General features: G+C 49.2%; 1 pseudogene; it reads left to right on the plus strand.

Moving 5' to 3' along the window:
• Nucleotides 1-668: 668 nt before the first annotated feature.
• Nucleotides 669-22649, plus strand: LOC116893325 (annotated as a pseudogene).
• The last annotated feature ends 1218 nt before the right edge of the window (nucleotides 22650-23867 follow it).

Genomic DNA, 23867 nt, shown 5'->3' on the forward strand with positions numbered 1-23867 from the left:
TTTTTTTTTTTTTTAAGATTTATTTATTTTATATATATATGAGCACACTGTCACTGTCTTCAGACACACCAGAAGAGGGCATCAGATCTCATTACAGATGGTTGTGAGCCACCATGTGGTTTCTGGATTTGAACTCAGGACCTCTGGAAGAGCAGTCAGTGCTCTTAACCTCTGAGTCACCTCTCCAGCCCTCTGGTCCAGTTTTAAAGTGAAATATTGTGCTCAGTGGTTTGTTGTTGTGTGGCTTGTTTTTGTTTATCTGCTTTTGCAGCGTTTCTCTGTATATATTCTTGGATGGCTTGGAGCTGACTAGGTAGCCATACCTCGGCTCACAGAGATCCTCCTGCCTGTGCTGCCATTAAAGTTACTTGACAGCCGGGGTGGTGGGCATTTTGGAGTTGATGGGGGCTTGTACTCAGTTTTGGTTTTGTTTTTTGTTTTCTTTGATGTTTTTGTTCCTTCACAAAGCTCAGGCTAGCATCAAACACATGGCAATCCTCCTGCCTCAGTCTCCCAAGTGTAATGAACCCTCATTCCATGTTTTATGTTCCTTCTTCCCACACTCTATATATCAGGCTGGTCTGGAACTCGAGACAATACTCCTGCCCCAATCTCAAATGTGCTGGGATTGACTGTGTCTTCAGGTCCCCAGAGTCCGGCGATACAATATGGAGGTTAGAATGCAAGGTGGGCAGCCAGTCCATAGGCTCTGTGGTCCCTGAGGCTCGCTGTCTTCACAGGCCTCACAGACCCCTCCAGCAAAGGGGTGGCCCTTGAGAGGCGGGGCGGTGGGCGGCCAGGACATGCCCTCTGCTGTGGCGGGTGTTCCCAAGCTGGCCAGACTTTTGGGGCGCCTTTAGTGACTGCCTTCCTGGGTAACGTGGTGGTTACCTGCTGTTCCTGCTGCTGTTTGCACACGTGTTGTTGGTGGTTCCAGCCTACAAAGCCAGGCGTCTTGAGGCTGCTGCTGCCTGGGCTGCACTGCTGTGAGGGAGCTGTGAGGAGCCTGGGGCGGTGGCTGGGGTACCTGGCCCAACAGGGACCTGGTCCTGGCAAAGCTCCCCTGCGCCATCGTCTGCACCTCCCTCTTGGATACTTGGAACCAGTGCGACTTGCTAGCACTCACCTGCTTCCTGCTGGGCGTTGGCTGCAGGTAAGTGAGCACCCTAGCTGTGAGTAAAGGGACTGGAGAGCTGCCCAGAATCCCCAGTGAGACACTGTGGCTGTGTCTCAGTGGTGGAGTGCCCCTGGGTGGGGAGGGGTGGACAGTCACCTACCTCCCCCTTTCCTGGGCGTTCTCAGCTGACATACCAAGAAGTAGGTTTTCCAGTCCATGTGAGTTTGAAAACAGAGTAACCTGGTATGAATAATTTATCCAGACAGAAAGGAGAGAAGTGGGCTTAGCAAACTAATATTTCTGCGTGTCCCAGGCTTTATTTAGTGTAATGTATCGGCTGAGAAGACAGGGCCACAGCCCGGCCCAGCCAAGTACAGGAAAGCCGTTGTCCAGGGTACATTTGATACATTTTATTAAGCACCCTTTCCAAGGGCTGACAAAGCATTGCATCTTCGGAGGAAGAAATATCCTCACCCCGGGTCTTGTCATCCTTTAAGCCAGTGCCCTCCAGAAGGACGCTTAGGTTTTTTTCTATTTCTAATTTTTGTTGTTGCAAAAATAAATTTACATCCTTGGTATAAAGTGAGTGGGTCACAGGGCAGGTGGATCGGTTACATCCGTAGATTTCCGTCTAAATAGCTCGCCCCATTGCCTGCCTGTCTGGCAGCAGTAGCTGTGAGCGCCCCCATGAGGACATGCTAGGCACTACCTGGTGCTCTGTAACCTGAAGCTGTCAATCAAATCAGACTTACCACCTTTGTCAGTTTGCAGTCTACAAATGTTTTCATTTATTCACGTCTGACCACTCCATATTTTAGGGTCTCTCTCCCCTTTTCTGGGGGGACAGGGTCTCACTCTGTAGCCCAGGCAGGCCTGTCTGGAATTCCCAGAGATCCTTCCTCCCTGGCCTCCTCAGCACTTGGATGACAGGCGTGTGGCAGCAAATTCCAAAACGGGATTCTTAGAAGTCCATCCACCCACACTGAGACAGAGAAAGCTGGTCAGAGGGCCCTGCTCCTGCCCTGTGAGGCCCCCGCCCGTCTCAGGAGACACCCGATCTGGCTGTGCGTCTCTCCCCCACTCCTCAGGCTGACTCCTGGCCTGTTTGACTTGGGGGGCACAGTCCTCTGCCTTGACTTCAGATCTTCCCGCCCTGCTGCACATCTTCCACCGGTGAACAAGCAGCTGGGGCCCCAAGATTGTCATCGTGAGCAAGATGGTGAGTCTGGCGTGCAGGGGTGGAGGCAGGGATGCAGGGCAGAACCTAGAGTAGCAACGGAGGATGGGGGTGGAGTCTGAACAGGAGGAGGGCCTTGCCTTTCCGTGACTGGATGTAGACCTGAGGATAGAATTGGGGGTGGGGGTGAGGCTTCTGAGGTGGGCAGGGTAGGACAGGAAGGGATAGGCCTTTGAGGATGCTGTGTCTAAGGTAAGGAGAGTAGCTAGGTCTGGGGTAGGGGTTGCTCTGGGAAGGGGTGGAGCCAGGGAGGAAAGGACGTGGTCGTTTCACCCACATCTTCCTCTGCTTCCAGATGAAGGATGTATTCTTTCCTCTTCTTCCTCTGTGGCTTGTAGCTTATGGGGTGTGGTACAGAGGGGATCCTGAGACCCAGGACCTGTGATCTACCAGTATCCACTTGGGGTCTTCTGCGTCCGTATCTGCAGATCTTCGGACAAATTCCCCAGGAGGAAATGGATGGTAGGGAGGGCTCTCAGCCAGTCTAGGTCTCTCTCAGTGGTCTCTGACTGTGTCTCTGTCTCCCATCTCCTCCCCTCTCCCTGCACCCCTGCTCACATCCGGCTGTTCCTTTGCAGTGGCCCTCATGAGTCCCAGTAACTGCTCTGCCGGCGGGGCTTCTGGGGCTCACCGGAGGGGCCCGCCGCCAGGGCGCCTGTGTGTCCCAGTATGCCAACTGGCTGGTGGTGTTGCTCCTCATCGTCTTCTTGCTGGTGGCCAATATCCTGCTGCTCAATCTGCTCATCGCCATGTTCAGGTGTGCCTGACCTTGCCATCTGGGCTTCTCCCAGACCTGAGCCTGCTCAGTAGGCGCCATGTCCTGACTTTCAGCCAGTGCAAGGGACCGTCCTGTGCCTGACTTGGACGTTGAGACTTTGTTGCTACTGTTTTGGCCTCACTGAGGCCACGGTAGCCTAGGCTGACCTTGGAATGTGGCGTAACCTTGCCTCTGCCTCCTAGCAGGAGGATCCACATCGTGGGCCTCCAGGGCCTAAATGCTTCTTCTTTTGATGAAGTCCACTTTAGTGACCTGTTTTGTTGTCTGCAGTTTGTTTTATGTATGTGTGTGAATGTTTTTTGCATGTACCATGTCGTGTGCAGTGCTGGCAGGGGGGTCAGAAGAAGGGCATTGGAGCCTGTGGAACTGGGTTACAGGCGATTGTGAGCCATAAGTAGGTACTGGGAACTGAGCCTGGATCCTTTGCAAGAGCAGCCAGTGCTCTTGCCTGAGCGAACCATCTCTCAGTCCTGTTTTTTGTTGCTTATACTCTTGTTTTTGTCCTATGTAACGTGATTTATTTTTGTATGTCTGGTCCTTCAAAGGATCCCCAGTTGCGGTTAACTGGTTCTTTAAGAATTGTAGCTGAGCGAGCCTTTAATCCCTAGCACTTGGGAGGCAGGGTGGGCAGATCTCTGAGTTCAGTTCAGCCTGGTCTATAGAGTGAGTTCAGGACAAACAGGGGTATACAGAGAAACACTGTCTAGAAAAAAAGAATTCTTGGCTGTTAGAATTGCCTGGTGCCATGGCCTCCAGTGTTGATTGCCTCTTGGATTTCTGGGAAAGGGAGAGGATATAAAAAGGCCAGCTGAGGCTGAGAAAGGGACCGGGATTGGGCTAGCAAAGTGAGAAGAGAAGACAGTTGGAGGGAAGTGAGCTGAGCAGAGAGCCTGGAACGGTTGATTTAGTCTGGAGCTGCTGGTATTGGGAAATCTGGGAGAAGGGTCTGTTTAAACACACTCTTGAGAAACTGAGGGGAGAAACGTTTGAAGGGGCTGGAGGGGCTGGGCTGGAACCTGGGAGGAGGGCTGGCAGGGAGATAGGAGAACTGGTTCTTATCTGTAAGAAAAGGAAACATTAAGAGAAAAATTAAAACACACACATACACACACACACTCACACCTCAGACACACACACTCAACACACACACACACACACACACACACACACACACACACACACACACACACACATTTACAGTCCCAGACAGAGGGTCAGTAAAAGTCCAGAGTCTGGAGACTTACTTCCAGGCTTTTTAAGAGTTGGTTTTGGGTTTTAGCTTTTTTTTTTTTTTCCTCTCTTTTTTTCTTTCTTTCTTTTTTTTTTTTTTTTTTTTTTTTCGGAGCTGGGGACCCGAACCCAGGGCCTTGCGCCTGCTAAGCAAGCTCTACCACTGAGCTAAATCCCCAAGTCCCTGGGTTTTAGCTTTATCTGTAGATCATTGGCCCATTTGGAGTTAATTTGGTTTGCAGTGTGAGTTTAGGCCCCTACTTCCCCAGTCTTTGTGTCCGTTCAGGAGAGTTCATTAAAAACACTGGGCTTAAAGTCCTTGTTTGAAACCAGCTGAGCTCAGGCGGGTGTGGTGGACAAGCTTGTTGTCCCAGCACTTGGAAGGTCAAGGTAGAAGGGTCAGAAGCCTGGGCTACATGAAACCCTAAGTCAAACAGGGAGAGGTGGCTCAGTGGTTAAGACCGCTGACTGCTTTCATAGAGGACGTGGAGTTAATTCCCAGCACTCGCATGGAAGCTCGAGAGTGCCTGTAATCCTAGTTCCAGGAGATCTGACATCCTCTTCCGGCCTCTGTGGGTAATGTGCATAGGCATACATGCAAGCAAAAATAGCAAAACATGAAAAAAAATAAATGAACCTTTGTAAAAAAAAAAAAAAAAAGCCAGGTAATGGTGGCTCATGCCTTTCATCCTAGCACTAGGGAGGCAGCAGCTAGTAAATCTCTGAGTTCAAGGCCAGTCTGGTCTACAGAGTGAGTTTTAGGATAGCCAGGGCTACACAGAGAAACCTGTCTCAAAAAACAAACAACAAACGACAACAACATCAAGTACCCATTGTTATAATTTTGAAAACATCAAAGCCAAGATGGCGGGGTGCGGTGGGGTGGGCATGGCTCAGTCAGTAACGCATTTGTCTTGCAAGTACAAGGACCTGAGCCTGATGCCCAGAATCCAGGCACGTTTTTCATCCATTGTTGAATTATTGTAATCCCAGTGCTGGGAAGACAGCGACTGGAGGATCTCTGAGGGGTACTGGTCTATTCTAACCAGTGAGCCAGCGAGAGACCATGCTTCCAAGGTGGGCAGCATCCTGAGGAGCTCAGCAAGGTTATCCTTCAGGCTCATGTGCACACACACATGCATCTGTACATACACAAACGTGTGCACAGACAAGCATTAAATAAACAAGCACTTGTGCTGGAGAGATGGCTCGGCAGCTGAGAGCGTTTGTAGCTCGATCATGAGGACCAGAGACCCTAGAACCCACATAGCAGGACTCATTAATTGACTGGAGGTCCGTTTCCAGGGGAAACTTGCATATAAAACTTTGATTTCTATCGTGTGTATGAGTGTTTGCCAGTATGTCTGCATGTCTGTCTGTCTGCATGTCTGTCTGTCTGTATGTACACCACATGAGGATAGTGCTGGCAGAGACCAGAAGGCTGCACTGGATCTTTTGGAATGGGAGTTTCCATATGAGTGCTGAGAACCGAATGTGGGTCCTCTGCGGGTGCCAAGTGCTCTTGACCGCAGAGCTGTCTCTGACTACTTTATCTCAACTCCTAATCCAATCCTATGACCAAGGTCCTTTATTGGCTTCCAGTGACTCTTGACCTTTGGCCTCTACAGCTACACCTTCAACAAAGTGCATGGCAACAGCGACCTCTACTGGAAGGCGCAGCGCTACAGCCTCATCCGGGAATTCCATTCGCGGCCTGCCCTGGCCCCACCCCTCATCATCATCTCTCACCTGCGTCTCCTCTTCAAGTGGCTGCGCAGGTGTCATAGGACTAACTTGCCCGCCTCCCCAGTCTTCGAGCACTTCCGTGAGAATGGAGCTTGGTCTGCAAGGGAGCGAGACGGGGGTGGAGGCGAGGGGAAAGAAGGGCAGGTGGGTGGGGGGGTCAGGGTCTGTACCCATCTGGAGATGGAGCATGAGGAATTTGATGGCTTTGGGGAGGGGACAAGTTCTCAAGTTCGCCTGCTCTTTGATTCCTGGGACTTGGCCCTGCAGGTGTCTGTCTCTCTAAGGAAGCAGAGAGGACGCTGCTGACTTGGGAGTCTGTGCACAAAGAGAACTTCCTATTGGCACAAGCTCGTGACAAGCGAGACAGTGACTCGGAGCGTCTGAAACGCACGTCCCAGAAGTGAGGCGGGGACCTGGTATGGACAGGATCTGCAGGTGGGATGTTGTGACTTCAGCTGGGAGAATGCTCTCTCTTTTTTAGGGTGGACACTGCGCTGAAGCAGCTGGGACAGATCAGAGAGTATGATCGGCGTCTGAGGGGGCTGGAGAGAGAGGTGAGGATTTGGACATGGCGAGGTGTGGGCTGGCAGGGCTGGGACTACCTGGTTCCCTGCTCCTGCCTTGACTTACCCCTGCCTTCCCAGGTCCAACACTGTTCTCGAGTCCTGGCGTGGATGGCTGAGGCCCAGCCCTCTGCCCTGCCTCCAGGGGGGGCCACCTCAAGCCCCACTAGGTCCAAGGTCAGTGTGGTCCTGGGCTTCTGCAAGACATCGTCCCAACCCCCGTGCGCCTTCCCATTGTTCTTGGGGTCCCTTGCTTGGTCTGCTGAAGGGGATGTGCGTAGCTGGGGTGCGTGTATGTGCACGTGGAGGCCAGGGTTGATGTCTGCCGCCTTCCTCTCTGTCTCTCCCTCTCCACCTTAATTTTTTTTTTTTTTTTTTTTTTGGTTCTTTTTTTCGAGCTGGGGACCAGACAGGGCCTTTGCGCCTTCCCCCCAGGCAAGCGCTCTACCACTGAGCTAAATCCCCCCCACCTTAATCTTTGAAGCGGGTTTTATCCCTGGGCCCAGGGGTCCTCCAGTTGCCCTGGGAGCTCTGAAATCCATCTGTATTCAGGCTCCCTGGCATTTGAAGTGGGTCCCATGCTCACCCTAGGGTGCCAGTGCACCTTCCCCCATTTTTTTGTTAACATAGGTGCCACTCCCTCACCCCCCTTTAACATAAGTGCTGTGTACTTTTCTAGTTTCTAGTTTCATATCTCTTGCTAGTCCCACAAGCAACTTAGGGGGTGAAGGATTTATTTGACTTATGCTCCTAGGTTACAGTCCGTCAGTGAGGGAAGCAGGGCGAGAACTTGGACGTTCTCACCTATAACCAGAAAGCTCGCAGCTAAAGAAATGCACCAGAAGCCACAGAACAACGCTGTCGGGCTGGACCTGGCGCCTTCCCTCAGCCCAGCTTCAGCATCCAGTTGAGACTCCTCACCCGAGGAGATAGCATTGTCCGTAGTGGGCTGGGCCTTCCCTACATCCATGGGCAATCAAGATACCCCCCCCCAGACATGCCCACAGGTCAATTGGATCTAAACAGCTGAGGCTCTTCCCCCTGAGAGACTGTAGGCTGCAGCAGGTTGACAGTGTTAGCCAGAGCAGAATCTGAGCTCAGGCCTCATGCTTTCATGATAGGCACCTTGCCCACTGAATGTGCCCCCAGTGCTGCACCTTTGTGTCACTCTCTCATCTCCCGGTACTCACCACCTTCTGTCCTCTCTGTCTCTTCCAGACTGAGTGTCCCTGGTGGACATCTAGGTGTTTGCATCCTGAGAGGGTTCATTCCGAGAGCTGCGCCCAGTCTGCCTCAAGCTACACAACTGGTGGCCTTGTCCTCACCATAGACCCCATGTTCAGGGTTTGCTGTCTCGACAGAGGGACTGCCTTCCAGGAGCAGCCTCACCTTGGGCAGATCAAGCTCTGAGCTGGCAATGTTGGCCCCTTTGTGGGCCCAGCCACAAGCAGAGGAGGCCAGAGGGTCCTGGGGTGCAGGAACCACAGACCCTATGCACAGCTTCCCCACAATGGGGAAATAAAGCCATTTGATGAGAATTACAGCAGAGGCTTGACTCATGTGGAACAGGCTGGGGAAGAAGCTGGGAGTCTGACCTTCTTCCACCACTGCAGCTGCGAACTTAGACCCAGAGCCTCCTGTGCAGACCTCTGTCTGGGTGGCTTTCCCTGCAGGAGACAGGGGCCGTCTGAGCCCCTGCTGCTTTCCGCTTTCCCGTGGGAATCTAACAGGGTGGTAATAAGAGAGCCGGTCCTGGAGAGAGGGTGGGCGCCGCTGTCATTTGCTCCGGCAACATGCAAACAGATGATGCAGATTTGAGTAGGTAAATGCGTATGTGTCTTTAAAAAGTCTAATTAGTGGGAAATTGCAGGCCACGCTCACACGGGGGTGTCGGCAAATCCACATCGTTGTACACTGCAATTTAACTAAATAACCCATAACAAACTAAGCCGGTAATGACAAGGCTGAACTGACAACGATTATTAGTTAAATAGCGAGAAAGCCACCAACAGCCGACACATCCAAAAATCAAAACCAAAACATCCTCCAAATTGGAGGGGTTCCAGCTCTCTGCCTCTCTGGGTATGGAGTCGTGCTGGAACACGGCCAAATGTACAACCACCAGACTCTCCCTGGAAAGGCTGCGTCCTTTCCACCAACCCAAATAGTCATGGTGGTGGTAATAAGGGGCTAGTGCTAGTGTCCACTGACACATGTCCCTTTCTGTGCGGCTGGCCTTGTGTTGTTGACTGGTTTAAGGATACTGACTTTTCCTGGCATGTATCAAGGAAGGGCAGGTCCATTTTCCTTTGGTGCTAGGAATTGAGATTTTTAAAAATTCCACTTTGTGTGTGTGTGTGTGTGTGTGTGTGTGTGTGTGTGTATTCCTGTGTATGTGGGATACATTGATGCTACAATGTATAGATAAAGATCAGAGTGACAAGTTAGGGGGCAGTTTTTTCCTCCCACCACCTGTATCCCAGAGATCAAACTCAGGTTACAGCAAGTACATTCCAGCACTGAGTAATGGCAGCCCAGCCCTTCACTGGGGGATTCTAAACAGGAGCTCTCTACCACTGGGCTCCTCCCTCATCTCTCTCTGGACTCTAGGAAGTTACTCTAACTATATCCCCAGACCCTGTTGAGCCTTTTTTGATCTAGGAACCAGCATGTCTCGCCAGCAGAAATTTCATTCCAGATGGTTAAATTTGGCTGGGTCTTTTTGCAAGAAATCCTTTAAACTCAGTCCAGGAGTTCGTTTTAGGACCCCATGGAGCCTCAATGTCTACACCTCTTGGAACTTTGGAGCCCCGGGAAACCAATGCTAAAGTGTTAGCACCACCTCCTGAACGGTGAATAGGCGAGCCCCCTCCCCATCTCTGTCTGGCCTTGGAGTCTCGTGCCTTTCGGCTGCATCTACAAACCAACACTAGACTAACTCATAAGCAAGGCAAAGTCAAGCCCAGACCTGTCAATGTTGATGAGGAGTGTGTAAGTCTAGTGAGGAGTGACTGCTATGGGAAGGACAGGAATTCTATAGGTCAGGGTGAGAGGAGACCGCCCACCATCTAGCAAGTGGAGGGGGTGACCAGGAGCAAGGGGCTGTCTTGGTTACAAAAGTACAGACAGAAGCAACAGAGAGGTTTATTTTGGCTCACGATTTTAAGGAATATGGTCCACTGTGGTGGGGGTGGCATGGTCACACTGAATCTGTGGTGTTAGCCAGTTCTCTGCACGGCTTACTAGGAAACAGAGATTTACTGGAAACCGGGATCCGCTCAAAGTCTCGCCTCCAACGACCTACTTCCGGTCTTCAGCTTTTCATCACCAAAAGCCCCACATTTTCCCCAAAGGATGCCACCTGTTGGAAAACAAATGTTCCATCACGTGAACACATTTTACATCGAAACACAAGGAGCTCAGGAGAGAAGAGCGACAGTAGTGCACAGTGCTCCCAGAAACGTGCTCATGATACCTCCTTGAGCCGAGTTAGTCACACGGGTGGACCTGACATTAAGGATGGAGGCTGATGATGGGCGAGGCCTGTGGTGTGGAGCGGGATCCTTTTCCCTAGTGCAGGCGGGTCCCGGGGGCCGCCCTGGCATCCTGACTGGGGCCCAAAGAAGTTCTTCACAGTCTTCACTGTTTTATCATGCTAGCTCCATCCATGCTTCTGGTTGGTGGATGAAGCTATAGTTACTGCCCATAGGTTTGCCTATAGCAAGGAAAACCCCCAAATCCAACTGATGAGACTCAAAGTGGGAAAGGACTGCCAGGAGCCTCCGGGCCTTCCACTGCCAAGAAGCGTGGTGTGAGCGGCTATCGCAGAGGCTTCTATTTCCTGGGTACCAGGGGATCCTCCAGATCCGGAGCTGCTCTTCGTCCCCAGGCTACCTGAAAAATCTGGAACTCCACAGGGAGGAAGGAAAAAGCAGCTTTGGTGACTTCGCCTTCGGGGAATCCTTCAGATGCCGCTTTCCATTACGACAGCGCCACCTGCCGGACGCAGCTGCGAGCCCATGCATGGGAGAACTGCCTCTCAATCACTCTCAAGAGATCCTTGCAGGGACAGGCTGGAGCCCAGAGACTTTGATTTCCCCATCTCACACCTCCACTTCAGGGTTGGTTAGCGGAAAACCGACTACCAAACGGCCGGGAACTGCTGAATGTAAATTCTGTGCTCAAGAACTCACCTTGTCCCGTCCTCAGACTATTTCAGGACGTTTGTTTATTTTTATTTATTTATGAGGCAAGGTCTTGCTATGTAGGCAAGGCTGGCCTCTAAGTCATCATTCTTCATCTTCAGCCTCCCAAAATCTGAGATTATAGGCATACACCGTCACCACACTCCCACAGTTAGGTCCTCTCGGTTTTGCATGAAAAAGTGGTGCTGGAGAGATGGCTCAGCAGTTAAGAGCATTGACTGCTCTTCCCGAAGTCCTGAGTTCAATTCCCAGCAACCACATGGTGGCTCACAACCATCTGTAATGGGATCTGATGCTTCTTCTTGTGTGTCTGAAGACAGTTGCAGTGTACTCATATACATAAAAATAAATAAGTCTTTTTTTAAAGTAGCAACTGTCCCTTTGCCCCTTTGAATAAAATCTCAGCTCCCTCCCCGTCCCCCCACATTACTAGAAGTGTATAATGGTAGGTACCTCAATTCACAGACACCCCATCCGGGGTTGGACTGTGGTAAGGGCTGATGTGTCCGCTAGGTGGCAGCAGTCACTACAGTCTCTATTGAAGGTTTCTCTACGCTAGCTGAACATCACAGGAATAAAGTGGTCAAAATTCAGCTCAGAAGGACCGGAGTTCCACTTGCCTCAACTCTGGGCTCACGCAGCTTATGCCATTTGTTAGTGCGAGTGGCCATCCCTAGGAAACTTCGTATCTTCTTGGTTGTGCCTTGAATAATAACAGACCAACAGAGGGAGGATTATACAAACTGTTTTGAAAATTTCAGGTCCTGCTGCCGATGGATGGTCTCTTGGGTCTGATGTGCCTTTATCCACTGAGCAGCCTAACAGAGAAGTTGGTTCAGTCTACTGTGATCACAGTCCTCAGGGGCTGAGGCCAATTATTCTGGGCTATAGAATGAATTTAAGGTTGGCTTGGGCAACTTAGTGAAACTGTTTCAAAGTTAAAATAACAGCAACAAGGGCTGGAGAGATGGCTCAGTGGTTAAGAGCACTGACTGCTCTTCCAGAGGTCCTGAGTTCAAATCCCAGCAACCACATGGTGGCTCACAGCCATCTGTAATGAGATCCGATGCCCTCTTCTGGTGTGTCTGAAGACAACTACAGTGTACTTATATATAATAAGTAAACAAATCTTTAAAAAAATAACAACAACAAGACAACAAATAAGGCAGGGGAGGTAACTCTGGAGATTTCCTGCCTAGAGTCACCCAGTGAGGGGCTGGGGGCGTGGCTCATGAGTAGAGCCCCTGCCTAGAGTCACCCAGTGAGGGGCTGGGGGTGTGGCTTAGGGGCTGAGACCTTGCTTTGCATGAGCTAGACGTTCAGTTCAGTCAACAACAACAACAACACACACACACACACAATTTGGCCAGTGACCTGGCACACAAGCTAAAATTTATTTGTACCTAATGTGACTATATGGTAGAGGCCATATGTCTTGCAAAACTCAAATTATTATTTGGCCTTTAGGTCTTAGCCCATAGTGCTTGTTGAGGATGCCGACAGCTTAAGTCTCTAAAAACAAAAGTGGAGTGAGTAGGTGGGCAGAACTGGTGCAAGCCGTTAATCCCAGCACTAAGGAGGCAGAGGCGGAGCATCTCTGTGACTTTGAGTGAGTTCCAGGACAGCCGGGGCTGTGTAGTGACTGTGTGTTGTATGCGTGTGCTGAGTGGAAGGTGGCGATGTCAAAGGTGAGCACAGTGGCTGATGGAGTCTCTTTAGAACTACTGCTTCCTGGAGTCACCCCAGTGGTCTCTGATGGGTAGCACAGAGGTCAGCAGCACATGTGACATGCCCCTAAGATGGGCTCTAGTAACTGGGAGCTAAAGATAGTGTTCAGGGAGGGAGAGTCAGCCATAATCATTCTGGGGGATTTAGATGAGGTCTGACTCCACAGATAGCAAAAAGGTCCCCGGGTCGTAAACGATATCCACGCTCAGCTTTCTGGGCAGGAAAATAGACATCCCCTCCTTTGAGGAAATACCCCCTGTGTGAAAAAATTGCAGAAGGGAGGAGAAGAAAGAAGGGACCTGTTTCTCTCTCTGAACAACCCCAGCTGTGCTGTTAAGGGCTGGGGCACAAAGGTCTTTTTGCCCACGGGTCACAGGAAGAGGTTGATCAGGAATGTTAAAGACAGTTCTTTAAGGGGTTGGGGATTTAGCTCATGGTAGAGCGCTTTGCCTAGCAAGCGCAAAGGCCCTGTTGGTCCCCAGCTCTGGAAAAAAAAAAAAAAAAAAAAAAAAAAGACAGTTCTTTAGTCTGTTGCCCAGTCTGCGACTTTTATATACCTCAGACTGCTGACCTCAAGTCTCATGCTGCTTCCCCTGCTTTCCCGTCCTTGTTAGGTGCAAAGGAGACTTCAACCCCCTCAAGGCAGTCCAGATGTCCAGAAATGGGCTCAACCTTGGACCACGGGAGGATTTCGGGTGGAGGAGCAAAGTTCTTCAGGAACCTGTGGAGCCAGGTCCCTCTAGCAAAAAGTGTCATTTCCCTTACCTCTTTCAGAAGGGACAAATGGCTGTCTGTGGTGCCTATTACCATACACATGCTGGCTGCAGCCCCCTCAGTATCACAGTGCCTGTTACACATTTCGGAGTCCAGGTTAATTCTTCTCACCTCCTCCCTGTCCTAGACTCCCTCAAACTCACAGGCTTCCTTTGCCCAAGTTTGTCATCCTCCTTATAACCCTGCTATTTTGGGGCTATACTCTGTCTTACTTAGGGTTCCTATGTCTATGAGGAGACACCATGACTACAGCAATTCCTATAAGGAAAACATTTAACTGGGGCTACCTTATACTTTATGAGATTTAATTCATTATTGTCATACAGGAAGGGTGGCAGTGTGCAGGCAGACATGGTGCTAGAGAAGGAGCTGAGAGTTCTCCATCTCATAGGTAGGGAGGGAACTGGCTTGAGCTTCTGAGACCTCAAAGTCACACTCGCTCCAACAAAGCTACACCCACTCCAACAAGACCACATCTCCTCCAACAAGGCCACACCTCCTCCAATAAGGCCACACCCCTCCAACAAGACCACACCTCCCCCAACAAGGCCACACCTCCTCCAATAAGGCCACACCCCCTCCAACAAGACACACCTCCTCCAACAAGGCCACACCTCCTAATCCTTCCTAAGTAGTAAACATTCAGATGTACAGCCTATGGGTCAATGGGGCCATTTTCACTCAAACCACCACACCCTCTCTCTCTGCTAGGCCACTTTCTTTCTTTCTTTTCTCTATTCTCTATCCCCTGTCTCTTAGGGATTCTATTGCTGCAAAGAAACACCACGATCATGTAAAGTCTAACAAAGGAAAACATTTAATTGCGGCTGGCTTATGGTTTCAGAGGTACATCCATTATTATAGGGTTGGAAGCTTGGCGGCTGCAGGTAGGCAGGGTGCTGGAGAGGTAGCCAAGAGGTTTACATCTGGGCCTACAGGCAGCAGGAAGAGAGCGTGACACTAGGCCTGGCCTGTGTTTCTGACACTTCGACTCCCCCACGTCCCCCTCGCCCCCCCAGCTACCCCGCCCCCTGCCCCGCCCTCCCCCCCAGACTCTTCCAGACGCCTCTGGCTGTTCTCTCGTCTCTACAATAAAACATACCACACTCTGTCATGTTGTCAGTTTATACACGGAGTGCTGGAACGGCTACCTCATCATGTTTGCCACTGAGCGAGCTGTCTTTCCATTCTTTTGCCCATTTGTTGCGTTGTTTTGTTTTGGAACAGGGTCTCACTCTGTAGGCCTGGCTATCCGGGAACTCACTATGTAGAGCAAGTTGTGCTCAAACTCATAGCGATCTGCCTGCCTCTCCTCCAAGTGCTGAGATTAAAGGTGTCCGCCGCTACAACGGTGTAGCTTTCTGTCTCCCCCACCCCCATCGCCCGCTGCCTAGTAGGTTCTCTGGACCGTTCTTCTGTCTCCGAACCATATCTTCTCTGGCTCAGCTCAGCTTCTCCTGAGTGAGGATTGCTGTCTCCGTTTTTCTCTCTGCTCAATCTCTTCTTTGCCCTACTCAATCTTCTTCCTTCCAGCACCAACCATCTTCTCTAACACCCTGACACCAGCTGAGAGCTGAACCCTACCCCTCCTCTCAGCCTCAGCCGGCTTGTTTATAGCTTCTGCTTTCCCAGTAGTCCAAGAGGCAGCCAACACTGAAGGTCACGGGGTCAAGCAGTCAGACCAGCTAAGCTTTCAGAAAGGCCAGTTGACTAGCAACCAGGGATCCTTTAAAGGGCCAGGCACGCAAAATAAATCACACTACATTCCACCCCCATTTGTTCTAGCAACCAATTATGCCTTTTTGAAGCTGCCCTGGGTGCTCCCTGTAGCCACACTACTGTTGTGATTTTTGCTTCTCCATGTCTTTTCCAGGGTTCTCTCGCATCCGATGCGATCTTTCTGTTGGTCTTTCAGACACACATCCACAACTGAGGTAAGAACCTAACAGCGATGCTTCCCTTCCAGTAACTTGAGTGTTGCTTCCTGAACCTTTTAGGCTCCTGGACTGTTTCTTGCCCACACTTTTCTGCCTGACAGGGAAGGCAGTGACTGGTGAGGCTCTCTTCTCTCCTTCTGGGTCAGTGGCCAAGGTTTTCAGAAGATCTCCCTGCTCAACTCTGAGCGTCATTAGTTTTGATGGCATCTACAACTTTCTGTCTCCTATGGAAATATAAACAAATCTGCATCTGCAAGGCAGAACATTCACTGACTTCCATTCTGATGCTAACACATCCTTCTCCGTGACACGGGTTTCAGCTTGGATGGGAGGGTGTCCTGGGACTACACAACGCTGAGGTGGGACAGTGTTCCAGAGATAGGGACATTTTGGCAGGAGCCTCCATTTTGATGGCTTTTGCAGCATGCCACTTAGGGACTACAATCAGCAGTCTCTGTATGCAAAACAACTCTTTCTGCATATTGAAAGTCAGTAATTGTATTAAGAGGTTCGGGAAAATCTAATAATACCATAAGAATTGCATACAACTCTGATTTTTGAGCTGAAGTATATGGGCTTTGAAGTACTATGATTATTTTTCTGATGTATGTGAGAGAATCCAATTAGTTCATTTCATAGACTGCAGATGGTTAATTTTAGGATATTTTTCATTAATTTATCCCAAATAGTTGCTACGAGTTCTTTGCCAGTCATCTTTGCTCATCTATATTGACATAGTCTCAGCATTAGTATGAAATACTATGATTTCTGCTGGGTCTGTTCCTAGTAAATGGCATACTCTTATTCTTCCTTTTAAAATTAAATAAAAAACCATTTCTATGTAAATATTTAATTTTTTAGTTTATGTGCTATGGAGGCTCATTCTAAAAATACTATCTTCTCTTTGCATAATGAGCCCAGTAGGGAAGTGAGGAGTTGAAGGCAAATTAACCAAACACAGTTTCTGTTCTACCACAGCTAGCTAGCGCTCTCTCTCTCTCTCTCTCTCTCTCTCTCTCCCCTTCAATTGATAACCATCTTGGGCTGTTTAAGTACAAATCTCCTTGTAACAATTGAAAAAAAAAAGTTTAACTCTTGAGTAGTTAATCCAATGGTGGGCCATAGCCAATTAATAGCTCCCATTAATTTTTGAAAATCATTAAGAGTCGCCACTGATCTCTTCTGATCTGTACCTTCTGTGGTGGAATTTTTTGTTGACTAATTTTATAACCCACATAGTTAATAGAATCTCCTCTCTGAATTTTTATTCAGAAGCAATCTGCAAACCCCATCAAGAAAAAATTATTTTTGTTCCATCAAACATTTTCTCTAAAGTATCTGCATCAGAATCGGCCAGCAAAATATCATCCATGTAATGATAGATACTGGATTGAAGGAATCCAGTATCCACAAACTGTTTCTTGTGGTCGTTGCACAAACTACTGACATAGAGTTGGACTGTTTAATATTCCCTGTGGAGGAGTTTTCCACTGATACCTTTTTACAGGCTGAGCATTATTACACATAGGCACCTGTAACAGCCTTTTAAATGAATCACTATCATAGGCCATGCCTTAGGGAATAAAGAAAGTAAAGACATTCAGGCTGTGACAGACCCATTGGTTGGACTAGTCTATTCATCACTCTCAAATCCGTTATCGTACTCCATTTTCATGATTTCTTTTTTTATAACAAATACAGGGGAATCCCATGGGCTGATAGATTCTTCCATATGTTGAGCCTCCGACTGCTCTCATAGCAGCTGCTCAAGGCCTGTAATTTTTCTTTAGATAAAGGTCACCGATCTATCCACACAGGCTTGTTCGTCAACCATTTTAAGGGTAAGGTCATTGGTATAATAGATAATTAGAACAGTTGTTATAGCTTGGAGCTGTTAGTACTGGGAAAACTGGGAGAAGGGGCTGTTTAAGCAGACTGTTGCAGAACTGAGGGAGGAACTGCTGGGAGAAATATTTGAAGGGGCTGAGCTGGAAACTGGGAGGAGGGCTGGCAGGAAGTTAAGAGAACTGGTTACTGTTTGTAGAAATAGGAGACCATTGAGCCAGGAGAAGCTGAGCTGAGCCAAGAGAACCCATGAGGAGAACCCACAAAGTAGCAGAAAAGAAAAGTTACAGTCCAAGCAATTTTACTTTTTAGGCGTGTGTGTGTGTGTGTGTGTGTGTGTGTGTGTGTGTGTGTGAGAGAGAGAGAGAGAGAGAGAGAGAGAGAGAGAGAGAGAGAGAGAGAGAGAGATGGTAATTACTGCCTAGGGGAGTGAGAAGAGGGCAGCTAAAAGCAAAACAGTTGGGAGTGGGCAGCTTGTGGACCATGTGACAGGGTAGCAGCTGGAGCAAGGGGATCCGACTCATGGGAACTGACAGAAAATGTTCCTTTTTTAATTTTTACTGCAACAAGCCTGGCTTGAGTATCTGAGACCTCAAAGCCCACCTCTAAGTGATGCAGTCCTCCAGCATGGCCACACCTCCTAGTAGTGCCAATCTCAGTGAGGGGGCTGTTTTCTTTCAAACTACCACAGAGGGTATGAGGCAGCCCAAACCTGGCATGATTTCCTTGAAAGAGATTTGAGTGACTTCTAGGTCAGAGACAGAAGTGATATGAATGTTGGAAGTGAATAGCAAAGGCATCAAAGCTGTGTTGAAAGTACCACAGAGTGATGTGTCTCATTGGCAGACTGACAGGAGTGTGTCAGGAGCCTCCTGCCCCACCTACAGTAGGAAAGAACAGGAAAAGCCCAAGAAGCTAAGAGCAACCAAGATACCTTCATCTAACTTGGACAAGAGCAGTAACCTCCCCGTAGGCTGGAGGTAGCTCCGTTGGTGCTGTGCTTGCAAGCATGAGGACCTGGTATAATAGGGTGAAACTGTAATCCCAGGGCAGGGGACAAGATCCCTGGGGCTGACTAGCCAGCCTCGTAAGGCCAGTGAGAGACCCTGTCTCAATATACAAGGAACACTTAGCTGGAGAGACGGCTCAGAGGTTAAGAGCATGTCAGGTGGCTCAAAACTAGAATTCCAGGAGAGCTAATGCTTCTGACCTGCATAGGTACTTGCCCTCATGTACACATACACATACACACACACATACACACACACACGATATACAGACACACACACACACTCTCTCTCTCACACACATAGAGACACACACATTCACACACAGAGACACACAAAGAGACACACACACACTCACACATACAGATGCACATACACAGACACACACACAAACACACATATTCATACAGACACACACACACTCATACATACAGACACACACAGATACACACACTCTCACATACACACACACACACATAGAGACACACACTCACACATACAGATGCACACACACACACAGACACACACACTCACACATACAGACACAGACACACACACACACACTCATACATACAGACATACACACAGATACATACACACACACACTCACATACACACAGACACAGACATACACTCACACATATCTCATTCTGCAAGCCCTGAGAGTTTGCACTCTGTGCTTGGGAGACAGAACCAGATCTGCGAGCTCCAAACACCTCAGCCATTTCCTTCACGCATTGTCCTCTTTAGCCCAGTAAAATCAAAGTTCCAGAAACTTGCAATTTAGCAATTAGATTTACATGTTAAATTCTCAATCCATAATTCATCCACACAGTAAATCCACTGCCAATTGATAAAGATATAAACCGCCCACGTATACAAGATACAATTGATCTAGTTCACTTAAATCCGAGCCATCCTCCTCTCTAGACTCCATTTTGATTTTCTGCTTCTCCTCCTCCTCTCTCTCCCTTAGACTTTTTCCCGCCTACCCTTCCTTCTCATCCAATGATAGGCTATGCCTTATCCTGGACCTGCCTTGCTGCATAAGGTCATCATCCTACACAGGCTAGTGTCTCTCTCCCTTCCTGCTATCTGCAGATCAAGATCTAGAACTCTTTGCTACCCCTCCATCACCACGTCTGCCTGTGTGCCACCATGCTTCCCGCCATGATGATAATGCACTAGACTAACAATAGCCCTGAGCTCACCTCAGAGATGACCCAAATTACACCTGAAACTTGAGTGACCACTCATCATATTCACAAACCTCAGAGCCCTGGGTCTTCTGGGGAGGTGGAATGGAGCAGCCAGCCTTGGCTTAGGGCTTACTCTACACTGCTCTCTAGGACATGAGAAGTGCACTGAAGTTTGAACTCAGCCTAGTCTCTTGGAAGTTCTCTGTGGCAGTCCTTTCTTGCTTCTGGTCCTGCTCTTGGGTGCAGGTCAATCCAACAAGCTCAGGAAATATGCCAACTACGACAGGTAATGCTGTCAACTAGTCAGGAGTTAGAACTGCCAATCAAAAATCCCAAGGAACTACCCTTATTAGGTTTATTGATGTATGAACATATACACTAACCGTGGGCTGGGGTCCTGTACTGACTGAAGACTAGAAAGCTAGCTGGACACCTGCACCCATAGGTCTGTATTTTGTCTGTCTCCTCAACTCAAAGGTCCCCAGGTGACAAGCTCCTACCACGTCTCAGTGGACCCTGGAGCTTGAGCTGCCTCAGATTATTCTTCTGTCCCCAAAGAGTTGAGAGTGGTGGTGCATGCCTGTGACATCGGCACTCAAGGGTTAGAGGGAGGAGGATCAGGAGTTCAAAGTTATCCTGGGCTACCTTGCGAATTAGAAGCTAGACTGAGCTATGAAAGACCCTGTCTTGAACAGTAAACAAACAGCCAGGCATGGTAGGTGTCTTTCTTCTCTATTGCTCTGAAGAGATGTCACAACCAAGGCAACTTATACAAGAAAGTTTATTGGAGCCTACAGTTTCATGGGGTGAGTCCATGACCATCATAGTAGGGAGAATAACGGGAGGCAGGCAGTCAGGCAGGCAGGCACTGGAGTAGCAGCTGAGAGCTCACATCATTATCTTCAAGCAAGGGGGAGGGAGAGAGGGAGTGGGAGAGAGAGAGAGAGAGAGAGAGAGAGAGAGAGAGAGAGAGAGAGAGTTGGGAATGGCATAGGCTTTTGAAACCTCAAGCCTATCCTGTGTGACACACCTCTTACAGTGAGGACACACCTCCTAGTCCTTCCCAAACAGTTCCACTAGCTGAAAACCAAGTGTTCAAATAATTGAGCCTATGAGAGTTATTCTCATTTAAATTACCCATGGTGGGACACACCCTTAATTTTAGCACTTGGAAGGCAGATGCAGGGGGAGCTCCTAGGCCTGTCAGGGCTACATAGTGTGACGCTCTCTAACAAGCAATCACACAAACAAAGGGAAAATAACAAAACAAAACTACCCCTAAAGAATCATCCGTCCACATTTAGGTAAACAAGTGTCGTCTGTGTCCTTGACTAATATTTCTGACATTGTCCTCTTAGTGTGAGGCTTGATGGATTCTCTCTTACCTGCCTGAAAACTTCATGATTGCTGAACATACCAAGAGACTCACTCTCCTGAAGTCTGTTACTAAAAAGATAGCAGTGGCCTCCGCATGTCCTCTTGGCTCTTACGAAGTGGTTCTGACCTCCTTGCTGCCCAAATTCTACCTTCTAAAGCTGTTCCATGGGGGTGTTGTGCTCAGTGCTTTAGAGTCCTGAGGGGACCCAAGGTCAGTTCTTGGAGCCTCTGTTGGAAGGCTCACAACTGCTGTTAGCACAGGGCCTCTGATCACCATGGGCACTGCACTCCTGTGTACACACACGTTACATGAATTTAAAAGAGGAAGCTATTTTGTTCACCTCGGTCAATGAGACAATTTTATCTCTAAGTATGCTTTCTGTGCTGTAATAAATGCCATGACCAAAAGCAACCTGGAGAGGAAAAGGTTTGTTTTAGCTCACAGTTTCTAGTCTATCATCTAGGGACATCAGAGCAGGAGTATGAGGACAGAACCTGGAGAGAGGAGCTTAAGTAGAGACCGTGACTCAGGAAGGATGATGTTTATGGGCTTGGTCCCAAGCCAGGGCCACCTGCCCAGGGATGGCACTGTCCACAGTGAGTGACCGTGGTGAGCTGGGCCCTCCATCATCAATTAACAATCAAGAAAAGGTCACAGACCACAGGCCACACTCATGAAGGTGATCCAATTTGAGTCAATCTAACTAGCACAGCCTCCTTAACATATGCAATCTCTGCTAGAATTAAGCACCCCACTGTCTCTCCTGAGTCACCCCTTCCACCTCAACTCCACATATCCGTTCAAAAGACTACCGAGGTGAGGACCCAGGTCTGGACTCAGGCTGAGACCCACCTTCTGTACAGGAATAACACCTTCAAAATCCCCATTAATCTCTCCTCTTCCTGATTTGTGGTGTGTGTGTGTTGTGTGTGTGCACATGCATGTGAGCGTGTACGTGTGCATGTGTGCATATGCCAGCAGAGGCCTGATTAGGATATTAGATCCTGTGACTTTTTGTGGGACTGTGAAAGACCCTGGCTCCTGCTTGAGCTAAGGCCTGAAACCCTGGTGACCCTGAAAGGGACGGTAGGCATTTCGCCTGACTCTCAGCAAACCAGGCCCTGTCACTAGCCACAGCCCTCCATATATTTGTGGCCATAAGGCCATAAAGGCAGTACCCCAATCCCCTCCACAGTTATAGTACAATTTAAATGACAAGACAGATCTCCATTATAATTAAGTACTTTAAGCCCTTCACGCTTAGCCAATAACCTTTCCTTCTCGGACCTCCTCCTCACTGCAAAAGGTATTTAATCTCAGGCCCCACCCTGAGAAGTGGGGGTGCATTTTACTCATTTACTTCTCGCCATGACAATAAATGTCTTAAAACGGGGTTGGGATTTAGCTCAGTGGGACTTGCCTAGCAAGCACAAAGGCCCTGGGTTCGGTCCCCAGCTCGAAAAAAAAAAAAAAAAAAAAAAAAATGTCTTAAAACCATGGACGGGGGGCGGGGGATGTAGCTCAGTGGTAGAGCGCTTGCCTAGGAAGCGCAAGGCCCTGGGTTCGGTCCCCAGCTCCAAAAAAAAGAACCAAAAAAAAAAAAAACAAACCATGGACTGACTCTTTTCATCGGGATCCGCCATGGGGAGCCACAGAGAAGGCCTTCGCCTACAGAGACTCTGTCTAATTTCCCTTAGAAAACCTCCCTGCGCTCCCAGTGGCGACTGCCACCATCAAGCCAAGGACTACCCCATGGGACCAGTTGGAGCTCCCTCTCCTTCCCCCTCGGGCCCTGGCTAGATCCAGCCCCACGGGCCCCCACTCCATTCTCAGTTCTTCCAGGGTTTCCAGTGGCGCCTGGATGCCCAAGAGCCTGAGAACCAGACGGCTCCAGCCTCCTTGTAGGCCCGGGGACCCCCCAACCCCAACCCCCACTCCAAGTCAACCTCACTGTGTCCCACACTCAGACCACACTTCCTAACCCCCGGGGTGACAGCATGGGGACAGCATGGGGTAAGCGTGGTCAACCTCAGGGTAACCGTCCCCGAGGGAGCAGCCGGAGCCCTCTGGTGGAGCAGTCGCAGGACCCATTAACCCTACAACTTTTTACTATCAATTTGGGTACAACTTAACTCACCTGGGGAGAGGAAACCTCAATTGAAAATTTGCCTCCGTCGGATTGGCATGTAGGCAAGTCTGTGGGAGCATTGTCTTGATGAATTAATTCTCTTGGTTGATGAGAGGTTCAACCTACCGTGGCCTTTGCCATTCCTCGCAAGAGGGTCTGGAACACATAACCAAGCTCACTGAGCAAGCCATGTACTGCCTTCCATGGTCTCTGCTTCAGGCTCCTGCCTGGCTTCCCTCCTTGATGGACTCTAACTGGTACGCTGAAGGGAACCCTTTCCGCTTCAGTTGCCTTTGATCGATGGTGTTTATCACAGCAACAAAAAGCAAATGAGGAAACGTCAGCCACAGGTACAGGCCATTGTGAGCTGCTTCACATGGGTGCTGGGGAACCAAACTCCAGCCTCTGCCAAAGCCGCCTAGAGCTCGCATCTCTCCAGGCCCAGCAACTCGTGTTGATCTACATCTAATTTCCAGACCCCATTCATTTCTCTGAGGTGCCGCAATAGCTTTTCCCCCCTTTTTCTTCAATTTCCACTTTTCCCCATTTATCCATTCATTCATTCACTTCATATCACGATCGAAGCCCCACCTCTGGCAGATCTGTCTGTTCTCCGCTGTCCCCCTAGGGACTGACATTGTACAGGTCAGACTGCTTTTCCCTTGGAATTTCTGTTTGGCCTTTTTTTGGTTTTGGATTTGGTTTTTGAGACAGGGTTGGTCTGTGTAGCCCTGGTTGTCCTAGAACTCACTCTGTAGACCAGGCTGGCCTTCAACTCAGAGATCCACCTGCCTCTGCCTCTGCCTCCTAAGTGTTGAAATTAAATACAAATCACCTGACTCTCTTTGGACTTTTTGATGGTTCCTCACAGGTAAGATCAGGTGACCTCTGACCCCTAGCAGGCCTCAGGGACCAAGAATGCAGCCCTGAGTGCTTCCAGGATCTAGCTGAATGTCACCGTTTTGGCTGGAGGGTCATTAGAGTATTTTAGACAC

This window comes from Rattus rattus, chromosome 2 (assembly GCF_011064425.1).
Source record: "Rattus rattus isolate New Zealand chromosome 2, Rrattus_CSIRO_v1, whole genome shotgun sequence".
NCBI lineage: Eukaryota > Metazoa > Chordata > Mammalia > Rodentia > Muridae > Rattus > Rattus rattus.